This window comes from Typopeltis vanoorti, chromosome 1, assembly GCF_054136105.1.
Source record: "Typopeltis vanoorti isolate ZY-2024b chromosome 1, IOZ_Tvanoo_1.0, whole genome shotgun sequence".
Lineage (NCBI taxonomy): Eukaryota > Metazoa > Arthropoda > Arachnida > Uropygi > Thelyphonidae > Typopeltis > Typopeltis vanoorti.
The window spans coordinates 36,235,490-36,247,805 of record NC_143549.1 but is presented as its reverse complement, the minus strand read 5'-3'; the positions used below and the strand labels follow the sequence as shown (position 1 = coordinate 36,247,805).

At 34.0% G+C, this 12,316-nt stretch overlaps 1 protein-coding gene across 2 annotated transcripts in view; it reads left to right on the top strand.

Annotated features, from left to right (window-relative positions):
- Positions 1 to 860: 860 nt before the first annotated feature.
- Positions 861 to 12,316, top strand: part of mus301 (mutagen-sensitive 301) — a 108,260-nt gene continuing 96,804 nt past the window's right edge. Inside the window, exons 1-2 of one of the 2 annotated variants that reach the window (XM_090415674.1) lie at positions 861 to 960; positions 3,103 to 3,149. The gene's annotated coding sequence lies outside the window, so the exon portion shown is untranslated. Of the gene's footprint in view, positions 1,018 to 3,102; positions 3,150 to 12,316 lie in introns of both variants that reach the window. The other variant, XM_090415665.1, reaches the window with a different exon arrangement.

Here is a 12,316-nt window from a genome sequence, read left to right as displayed (position 1 = left end):
GAGTGAAAAAACGAAAAAAAAAAAAGTCTCACGAAATTTCACAATCTAATGATGAGAGTAGTCATATATTACATGAGAAAGAAAATTTCATTGTTAATATTTTTGTCTTTGCGATAAGCTAATTTTGGAAATTAATGAAAGAGCAAAAAGCTATTTAGATAGATATGTTTGGCATTTTTTTGAAGAAAGATATAGCTGAAAAAGACTAGTATTAACAAAAGTTTACAATCTTATGGGGCTGATAATGATTCGGTAAAATTTATTGGTGAAGTTAAGCAATTTTTAATAATGATAAAGGAAGAAAATTTTTCAATTAAAATATGTAGAAATTTATAAACGATGGGATACGGTCTACTTTTCCGAACGTAGAAACAATTCTAAAAATATTTTTGAGGATGCCTATTTCAAATGCAAGTGCTGAACGCTCATGGTGCAACTTGCACCAAAATAAAACAAGTGACCTGTCGTTATTATGCATTGAATCAGATGTAATAGACTCGGGAACCAACCCGGGGGATGTGGGGGGGGGGGGGTCAAAAGCCCTAGCTACGTTACTGTCTCAGTCTCTCTCTCTGGTGTGGTTTCATAGTTGTGTTTCAGTATCCAAGAGACGCAATTTATAAATTTAATTTATATCAAATCGACACCTGGCTTGTCGATTTAATTTAATTTAATTTCTAAACTTTTTATAATAATAATAGTAACAAGAAAACTCCTCTTCTTTAATGCCATGATAGCAAGAAAATTGCGTAATTTTTGAAGCGAGTATTTTCAGTTTTTCTTGATTCTGTTTATTTTTTCTTTGAAGGCGGCGCTGCATTGTTATGATGTTCTACTATTAGTAGAAAAGTGAGAGAGTTGGAGGATTGAAAGCGACGGTTGAGAATTTTGCTATGTTAAAGATTTAGTTAAATATTTTAAAGATGGAGTATATAGTTCTTATTTGAGATTGTTAGCTACGTAAGTTAATGTTGGCTATCGTTTTTATCATCTTCTAGTCTCTCAGGTTAATTTGAGGTAGGATGAAAATGTAATGATTTTGATCAGTTGGAACAATTTCTCGTAATAAGTTTAATGAAAATCATGTTTTTTTTTTATTTGAAAAACATGGAAATTTATTTTATGAATGTATTCATTTATAAGTTGACAATAAAATTCTTTACTACCATTTTTGTTAAAATTTTGTTAATGTTAGTTAAACTTGTTAAATTTATTTGAATTAAAGGTGTGGAGGCGACTATTAAGAATCCCAAATAATTTCAAAAAGAAACACATGTAGATGAAAAAGCCTTGGGCAAAATTAGTTGACAAAAATTGTTTAAAATATTAACCGATTTAAATACACCAAACCAACTTTTACGATTTATTCAAGAAATATATACAGGAAATAAAATAGCAGTTAAATTAGAACACCTTCAAATGGAAAGATGTATCAAGAAGAGTACGAGAAGGATGTGCCCTCTCACCTGTGCTTTTCAATATACTGTGTGTGTGTATATATATATATATACACACACACACACACATATATATATATATATATATATATATATATAATTATAACAATCTGGAAACAGTATAATCCATTTGATATACAAATTATCCCACAAATGAGGATAGATACACTGCTCTTTGCAGATGGTCAAATAGTATTAGCTACATGAGAAGATGATTTACAAAGATCATTAAAATCATTAAATGATATCTCAAAACAATATAATATGATAATATTTAAAGAAAAACAAAAATAATGGCATTCCAAGGAGAATACCCAATAAGAAGTGAAATAGTGATAGATAATAAAATATTAAAACAAGTAAATACTTTCAAATACTTGGAATGTGATTTATCATATGAAGAAGAAAAAGCCATGCATTAAAATATCAAACTTTGTCAAAGTAAATGGCATAATAAATAATATATTTAAGCCATTCCTAGTATAAAAACACTCTAGAATCAGACTATATAATGTCTTGTCAAAACCAACTTTACTATATGGAAGTGAAACATGGACCATAAAAAGGAAAGATGAAAAACAACTTCAAACAGCAGAAATTAAAATTTTTCCAAAAAAAAAACACAGCTGGATATACCAAGTGGGACCATAAAACAAATGAAGAAATTTTTCAATCCCTAAATATAAAATCATTTAATTACTACATAAGACTGTATAAACAAAATGGATAGACCATTTAAATCGAATGGACAATAGCAGACTACCAAAAATATTATATAGATATGAAATAAGTGGAAAAAGAAGAATCGGAAGACCAAGAAAGAGATGGCATGAGATCGGAACAGGCCACCTAGCCTAAATCCATGTTAGGAAAAAGAAGGTGAAAATGTAATGATTTTCATCAGTAGAAACAGTTTCTCATAAGTTTAATTAAAAGCATGTTTTTTCTTTTTTTATAAATGTATTAATTTATAAGTAACAATAAAATTCTCTACTATCATTTTTGATAAAATTTTGTGATTGTTAAACTTGTTAGATTTATTTGAATTAAGGGTGTGGAGGAGACTTAAGAATCCCATGGACTGCAAGAATGCAGTCAAGTAGCGTTTGTGTTTTAATGATCTGTAGAGAAAAATAAAGAGAGTATTATCATTTGATGTTATTTCTGCTTAACAACTAGGTTTAAAAAAGTTTTAGATGGTATAAAGACAGAATGCTCCTTGGAGGCAATGATGATCGCTAAGCAGAAGTTGTACTTTGGACATATTATTAGAGCTAATGAATCATTGGAAAAGGCATTTATGTTGAGGAACATTGGGGGAAAGAAAAGGAAGACCACAAAAGAGTTGGATGGACAACATAAAAGAAATTACCAACTTGAACTTACAATTGCTAAAAGAAAGGAGAAGAGACGAGATGGAGAGCCATTGCTTACATGATCACCAAGAGTCGAAAACGATTGGATGGTACATAGCAACAAAGTAGTTAGCAGTGACCTGTTTTATGCCAAAACATTTTGACATAAAACATGTTTGGTTAGAAAGTATATTATACTTTACAAATAATATTAATCGTTTAATACTTTATGCATTAAAGTATTTAAGGATTAAGTGTAAATAATAATTTTGTTTCAAATATAATTCCAGCATCTATTTTGGGTACCTGACTTCTTGGGGTATTTAGGTCATCAGAGGTAAGTTAGCTGGTTTCATACTGATTTCATTCTCTCTCTCTAAGTTGGTTTTTCATGCTACTGTTAAATTGTCTGTAGAAAACACTCATTTAATAGACAGTGCATTAACCTTGTCTTAATTTCTCAGCTATAATTCCAAACCTAATCTTGAATAGTTATTGTGAATAAATGTTCTTGTCTTGTTTTATATGTATGTCAGCCTGTATAAGCTGGTTATCAAATATAGAAAAATAACATGAATATATATAAAAAATGTAATGTTTTCTAAGCAGCTAAGATGTCTCTTATTTTTAACTTGTATAAAGACTATAAGACTATATATAATTCATAAAGAAGTAGGAACAGAATATCTGAAAATGGTGTTAACAATCATTTCTGATAAACCTGTCTTCAACATCAACACTTAGTGAATGAAATTTTCCTGAAGTTTTTATGATTGTTGTTTAAATTGATATCTGCTGATATCAATTTCACCTGAAAAGGACAAAATTCTGGAAACTGTTATCAAAAATGAAAAAATTTTCAATCAATGGCTTAATATACACTTAAAATACTTGTTCCTTTCTCATGAATATGCTTCATCTCTCCTATGTAGGTACATGAATTTTATTTATTTATTTTTTTATTATTATTTTTTAATCAAATACTGTATAGTATGCCACCATTCAAAATTTGTGTGGAGATGTAGCTTTAAAATCTTAAAGGTGAAATGTCATTCTTGTTCTCAACAAAGCACATGAATTATGTTTCAGTTGTAAGTTAGGGGATATCAGAGAAAGACTTGATATCTCATATGCATCATTTCTTACATGTTTTTGGATTTCTGACCTGCTAGTCAATTAGGCTTATCAAATAGCATTTGTGTTTTAATGATCTGTAGAGAAAAATGAAGAGAGTATTATCATTTGATGTTATGTCTGCTTAACAACTAGTATATTCAGCATTGCTGTAAAGTATTAATATATATGCTACAGCACCCAAATTTAGCAGCTAATAAATGTTTTTCATTGTATTTCACTAAAAGTAATGTACTTGTATAACAATGCTCATTATGATTTACTGGTGGAAAGCAATATGTAGTTGATTTCCATCTTGCCTTTTTCAGCAGAGCCTCATAAATTAATATCTCAGAAGACTTGAATTATTTTGTCCACTGCAGTTTTTTAATCTTTTAGAGATTGGTATTTTCTGGGGAAAAAAAATGAGCAAAAAAAACTTTTGGCAATTTTTCTTTCTGCAAAAAATGTCTGGACTTTCTGAAAGCCTTTGGCAAAACAAAAGTTTTCCAAATCAATAGCATCCTTGTTCAACTACAGTATCTTTCTTGCAGTTAAACTGTTTCATATAGAAGTAATGCTCTTCATTAGCACATACCCATAGTCATTATCTAATCTTCAACATGTTAGGCTCATTGGCATAACATGTTGAATTCACAGGGCAAGTAACTTTGCTTCATTAAAACATACTTGATACCATAGTATTAATTATGTATCATGTGCTGTTCTGGCAAGTTTATCTGTCTTGCAGGATGAGAAACTAGTTTCCAGGACAAATAGGATGGCGAAGTAAAGCCTCAGTGCTTTCTTTGAGCAAGCATTCAAATTCATACCAACACTGGTGAAGTCAGCTTGTTTCAGACCATAGGATATTGTGGTCTGTATCTATTCTATGCTGTTTCAAGCCAGATTTTTCAGATAAGTAGGCATTCTTGTATTCTCTTTTCCACATAGCATCCAGTTTGCTCAAAGTAAGAACGATCGCAGTCACAAGGAATTAGTAGACACTAGGGAGAGCTTGAGGAGACATTTTTCTTTTGATGATGGAAACCATGTTGATAATTTGTTCATAGGAAGAAAAATAGCCACTGAATTGTACTTAAGAATTCTGGAAATGTGTTCTGAGATGCCCAAAATGTAAGGAATTAGAAGTGGGTGTACTGTTTCTTTGTTATTTGAGCTAGGATTATAGGAATTAAAAAGCTGTTATATAGTCTTTCCTAAGAAGCCATTAGTTTCATATATCATTTGATGTTTGAGTTCTTGCTATAATAGCTGAAATAGTATGAGCACACCACAATAAAATTTTTATAATACTACTCTTCTGTGATGGATGGTGAGCTAATTGCTGTTGTTGAATGAAGCATCTGTTTTGCTAGAACACCTAGGTTTTATGGTTTACCCAAGATACACAAGAGAGACATTCCTATTTGTCTAATTGTTGACTGCATAGATTCACCTACTTACCAAATAGCCAAATTTTAGCTAAGTCATTAATATACACACTCTTCACTTTGTATATTAATGATACCATAGTATTGTTAATATACAAAGTATTTTTATAATTATAAAGAAGGGGGGGGAATATACAGTTGTTTGCTGACAACGTAAAGCTGTGGAGAGAGAGCAGTAGTTAATAAAGTGATGTAAATGCATTATCCTGCAGGTTGATTTTATACATTGGCAGTGGATTATGGATTGCCCATGATGAGTCTTTCGATTTAGAGAAAGATGATGGAAGTTTATTTTCCATTTGGTTAGACTATAATAAATTTAGTTTAATCATTTATCAAAGTTTAAGCAAACAAGGTTTGCACCTGAAGTATCTTCAGGACTGAGGCAACTCGTAGTAAAGGTGGACCAAGCTCTCATCACTCCTTGTCTCAGTATCTCCCATAATGCAAACAAAACACATCTCCTTACAGACATGTATAATGCTATACATTAAGGGAAGGGCCACTACCCAGATTGGTTTTGACCTTTATTGAGGTCTCGTCAGTGGGAGCCAGACCTAGAAGTGGTGTATACATATTTACTTATACGTGTTGCCAAAAGGATAAAGGATTAAACTAAATTTATTCTAGTCTAACCAAGTGGAAAATAAACTTCCAACATCTTTCTCTAAATCCAAAGTAATTTAATAATAAGGTGGTATGCCTTTTGGCAACTCGTACAAGTAAATATGACCTCTCCATTGTTTCTGCCTTAGTATCCCCACTTCTGGGTCTGGCTCCCACTGACAAGACCCATATAAAGGTCGAAACCAGTCTGGGTAGTGGTCCTTCCCTTCCCTTAATGCATAGCATTATACATGTCTGCAAGGAGATGTTCTTTGCATTATGGGAGATACTGAGACAAGGAGTGATAAGAGCTCCACCTTTACTATGAGTTGCCTCAGTCCTGAAGATACTTCAGGCGAGTCTTTCAACTTAATGTAGATTTTCTATATCATAATGATAATAATCGTTGTTTAGAAATCTCATATGTTTTTGTTTCTTTGTTTAAGTAACATCTACACTGCTCAAAACAATTTGGGGATATTTTAGTTTCTGTTGGATAATTATAAATTTCTGCAAATAATTATGACTATTGAGTACTTTATACATAAATAAATATTATAGCAGTATATTATGTTGATTTGTTACTTACACATTTCTTTTGCTTAATCTGTTTCTTTTCCATTGATTCTTATGATGATGGTGCTAATCTTGATCCCTGTTGATGTTGAGTTGGAGTTTATAACTGACATTTTGCTGTTTGCCCTGGTTCCCTAACACAAACAGCAGGGACCTTATTTAACTCAGTGGTGCACCCAGTTGGCATCAAATTAAATCATGTTGTACATTATTAAAACGATAATAATAAAATATTCGAATTAACATCAGACCTTGAAGGAGTCTTCAAGGTCTGATGTTCATGTATGATGATCTGAATCTCATGCCATTAATTTTTATTTAAAATTTATCACTACACCCAACCTTAATAGTAATTCCCTCTCCTACTGCCACCAAACGTATAAGTTTTTAACAATTTTTCTGACCATAGAAAGCTTCGGGGAGAATGTTAAAGAGAATATAAATGAACATAACAAAAATTCTTCAATTTTCTGATTTTGTCATCCAGCATGTCCATATTTTGGAAAAAAAATTCAATATTTATGATCTATAAGAGAACATTAATAATAATAAGATACTCCTCCAGGGAATCAGAGACTGCTCGAGGGAGGCCACATACTACAAACATCAGCTATCATACTTATTCTTGAATTCATTCACACTGCTTGCACTCACAACATCCAATGGCAATCCATTCCAATCATGCACCACCCTATGAGAGAAAAATTTAGTCCTCGTCCTCTTCTTAGCAGTATTCATTCTCAACCTCCAAGGATGCCCTCTCGTCCTTTCCCCCCCATAAATTGAAAAATTCAATCCTGTATGACCCTTTCAGAAGTTTGTAAGTCTCAATCATATCACCCCTCTCTCTCTCTCTCCTGTTTGCTAGTGTCTGCAGTCTACAAATTCTCAGTCTGTCGTCATAAGCAGTATTCCACAATCCTGATATCATTTTTAACACATCTCCTTTGTACTCTCTCCAGTATATCAGAATCACAACAGAAACCAGGAGACCAGACCTGTGCACAATAGTCCAAGTGAGGTCTTATCAAGGCCTTGTAAACAGGAAAAATAACATCCTTATCTTTACATGTGAATGTCATTTCAGCATTGCAATTATCTTTTGAGTTGTACTTGCAATCTTTGCCATATGGTCCCTAACTTCAATTTCCTATCTATTAACACTCCAAGATCCCTAACCTCATCCCATCAATATAATACGACATTGGATATCTAATCATGCTGAACTGAATGACTTCACATTTACTGACATTGAACTGACACCCATTATCCCATGCCCACAATTCCATCCTATTCAAATCATTCTGCAAGTACTGCATATCCTCAGCATTCCTAATTATATTACTATCTTTGCATCATCAGCAAATAGCTGTATGTCACTTGTCAAATCCTTCCCAATATTATTAATGTACAGATTGAATAACAGTGGACCAAGCACTGATCCCACCACTGGTTATTTTAATTATTTAACTTCGTACTGAGTGAGCAGTACTACTCTTACATTAGTCCTAAAAAGGACTCTGAAGAAGGCCGAAGCCTGTACAAAAGAATTTTCAAGAGTATTACCCGACACCAGTTTGTGTTATCATATTAGTCATACGTTGGTGGTAACGCCACACCACCAGTGTGCTTTGCAGGGCCCTTAGGGAAATCACTTGAAAGCCTTTCTTGGATAAGCCTAATAGATATAAATTTAATGTTTGTAACTAGTGGCAATACATACGCCGCATAGAGAGATGGTGGCACTGGTAAAGTGGGGAGCAGCCCCAAGCTCCTCTCTTGTCTGAATTCCGCTCATAGAATTGGACCTTGTTTTAATGACAGTAGATAAGTGAGCACCCAGTACCCACTATCTGAGCATCAATTACCCAAATGTCACCATCTTTTCTCATTATAATATCTGGCTTCCTAATGCCAGTATTGGTTCTGTAATGAGGTTCAACTATGGTCTCTCAACCTTTGTTCTTAAAACAATTTTTAGTATGGAGACCATGACATCATGCCTCTGCATTTGAACACTGAGTGTGAAAGCAACATTGAGATATACGAGACAGTCTCACTGTAGTGGCAGCCAGCTCTATAGCTAATGTTATCTCTACCTCATGTATGGGCCCTAGAGGGCAGGGCATTTATTCTTGTTCTAATTAAAATCAATGTATTCATAACCCGGGAGTAATCTGGCACCATCCTGTACCCACTGATGCTGGGGAGGCACCAGATGTTATTCCTTGAAGCAAGCACCATCTACAAAGCCATGAAGTAACAATGTCCATCTCTTATGCTCTGCTGATGCAGTTTCAATCTGGGTGCCCTGATATTGGGACCAGCCTTTGGCATGTCTGTAGTCCTCTTGAATGATAGTGCTAAGAAAGGCTTCCCTGCAGATCAGGGAGGATGATGTTTAAATCTTGCAGACTCACATCCCCTGTATACCACTTTTTGATATCTGTCAGTCAGCCATCCTCTTATCCATGCTAATATTCTATAACCCAAACCCATGTCTACCATGGGTTTGGGTTATAGATTATTAGCATGGATAAGTATTCTGTCAAAAGCCTTATCCAAAAGTATCATAGTGTATTCATTTCCCTTGTCTAGTTCAATGGTAACATTGTTATAAAATGTGAACAAGTTGCTAAAACATGACCTTCCCTAAACACGTTGTTCATTGCAAAGTAGAGATTCACTGTCAACCCATTTCTGAATGCAAGCCCTAACCAGTTTTTCCAAGATCTTCACCACCACTCCTGAGATACTAATTGGTTGATAGTTGGATATATTGGTCTTTGCACCACCTTTGTGCAATGGAATTACCATACATTCTTTCCATTCCTGCAGAAATCTTCCCTATTCTGAGATTCATATTAAACAGCCTGGTCAAAGGAATAGCTGAATTGGCTGAACATGCTTTTAGCACATGTGCTGATATCCCATCAGTTCCTATTACTGAATTCTTATTCAATTTATGCAACAGCTCTAATACCTCGTCCTCATACATCTGCATTTCTTCATCTGGTGAAGAGGTAACAGTGAGCTCAATGTTGTGTACACCGTCCGTTAACTGAACAACCTCTTCTGCATCTGTAACCCTCATGCCATCAGGATTTAGAAGAGTTATTCTTTCATATTCATTCTTTCTTTTACTTGCAGCATATCAATAGAATTCTTGTGGGTTGTCTTTAGCACACAGAGCCAGTTTCTTTTCATACTCCAACTTTGCTTTCCGTACAACAGTTGTGGCTATTCTAGCCTGTGGCATATAACGTTCATAATGGGCATCATCCTTATGCACACAGTATTCCTTCCACATCGTCCTTTTATTACGAATCTCTTTCTTAATAAGATTACACATCCATTTGACTCCTACTCTATTTGTTTTTTGAACTCTTGGGACACATTCTGATATCACATCATTTTAAGTATTGTTTAAATGCTTCCCACACACTGTTGATATTCTTTCCATCCAGCAACCGATCCCAATCCACTGAACTCAATATACTCCTCAGTTTGTCATAATTTCCTGCTTTGTAGTTCAGCATTTAACCTTTTCTGAATGGAACATTCATAACTTAGCCATTTCCCAAGTGAGTACCTCATGATCACTGTCACCATCCTGAGGCAGAATATTTGTCTTTAATTGAAATGTCCTCTAACACTATAATCAAATCTAACACTCTTTGCCCTTGAGTTCCTTCTGTCACATGCTGCTTGACCCGCACAGGAAGTTGACCCGCAACAGTATTTTCATTCTTCTCATGAGATTTCACTGCTACCCAATCAATATTTGGAAAATTAAAGTCTCCTATTATGATTACTCATTTTGCACTCATCTTTTCTATTTGGTGATGCATTTCTTCACACTAGTAACCAGTCCACCAATTCTGTAACAACACCCCACACTATGTAATTTGTCTTGTTAGATTCCACCTCATACCAGATGGCTTCAAACTAACTGTCACATGAAATATTGTTAGTAGTGGTAGTACTACAGTCATAGGTCTCAACTCTAACTGGATTCAAGTCATCTGATATCATTAGCAGCATGCCCCCCTCCTCTCCTATCTTTATCTTTCCTAAAAAAACAGTACCCTTTACACTCAATACCAGTTAATAGGTTTGATTCTGATAGCCAGGTCGCACTAATATCTATAATCTGAGGTCACAACATATTGACTAAGGCAACAAACTCTATCCGTTTGTTTCTGATACTCCTAGCATTCTTGTATAGACATAATAATCTCCCTGTTTTTTCTTTTGTATTTTCTTGTCCGCAGTCTGTCTTACACAAGTAAGGCATCTTTTGCACATATTTGATGGGTCCGAACCGGACGGACACAAACCCAAAATCATTTTCTCCTCGTCGACGTTTCCATGGCAAAGCCCATTTCTGTCATTAATGCAGTTATATAACATTCCTCACTTTATAATTTAGTTTCCCTGACTTTCTATGTTAGATCTCATACTAGTTATTAGTTTTTCTAGACTCCTGATACCAAACGCATTCAGGTGTAGGCCGCCCCTCTTATACAAATCCAATCTTCCCTTAGACTCACTCCACATATCCAAAAACTTGCATCCATTCCTTCTACCCACCCTATGCATCGAATCGTTTGCCATCATACCCCTTCTTCTTAATTCATTTTTATTATAGCAAGGTAAAATATTGATGGTTTTCGCTTTCTCACTCTTCACTCTCGCCTTTTCCAACAACCCTTTCATGTCCTCTCTCATGCTGAACTTATTGCCAATTAAGTCATTAGTACCTACTGCAACTGCGATTTCTTTTTTTACAAAACTTTTTTTTCTGTTTTTGAATTGCTTCTATTATATTCTTAATTTTTGCTCCAGTAAAACTAAATGTTATAAGTCGCTGATCTATGGCATGTTTTATTATAGAGTCACCATACCAAATAACTTTTCTTTTTACTAACAATATCACTTACCTGATTTCCATTATTTCCTTGCTTTGTTGTTTCTTATTTTTCTTTTTCTCTAATGCCCGTTCATTTAAACGCCTCTTGACTTTTTGCAATTCCTGCATCATCTCTGTGATGATCTGCTTCACCTTTACTATTTTGGAGGTTAATTCATTTTCATTAACCTCCTCCATGTCTCTAATAACCTCGTTAACATGTCTAACCTTCTTGTTCTTGCCTGCAGTGCTTTTTTTAGCATTACATTTTTTGCCCTTTTTTTGGTGCCATTATAAATGTATACTAAATATTGAAATATCTTAATAAAAATATGTGATAAAATACTAACTACACTAAAATCTACACTAACAATAACTACAGTTTTTGTTAGTGTAGATTTTAGTGTTTTGTAGTATACTACAAAACACTAATTTTCTAAGGGAAAACCCAATAAAAACAGACAAAAATCACCTAATATTACCTATTTACTTAACCCTCTTCACTCCAGTCTTCCACCACCATTTTCCACCAAACTCTATTTTTTGCTTCTGCTTTTATTTGGTTCCAGTTTTTATTAATATTTGCTATTTCTTTCGGTATTGTTCTTTTCCATGTTTCTCTTGGCCTTCCTCGTTTTCTTTTACCCTGTAGGTTCCAATCTAGAGCCTGTTTTACTATTATTTTATCTTCTTTCCTCTTTGTATTATCCTTGCACATGCCCCAACCATCTCCATTTCATTTCACATATCTGTTGCAACATGGGTTTTTGGTTTGTTCTCTACCATAATTCTTCGTTTGATATTTGTTTTGGCCAATATATTCCCAGTATCATTTTTAAACAC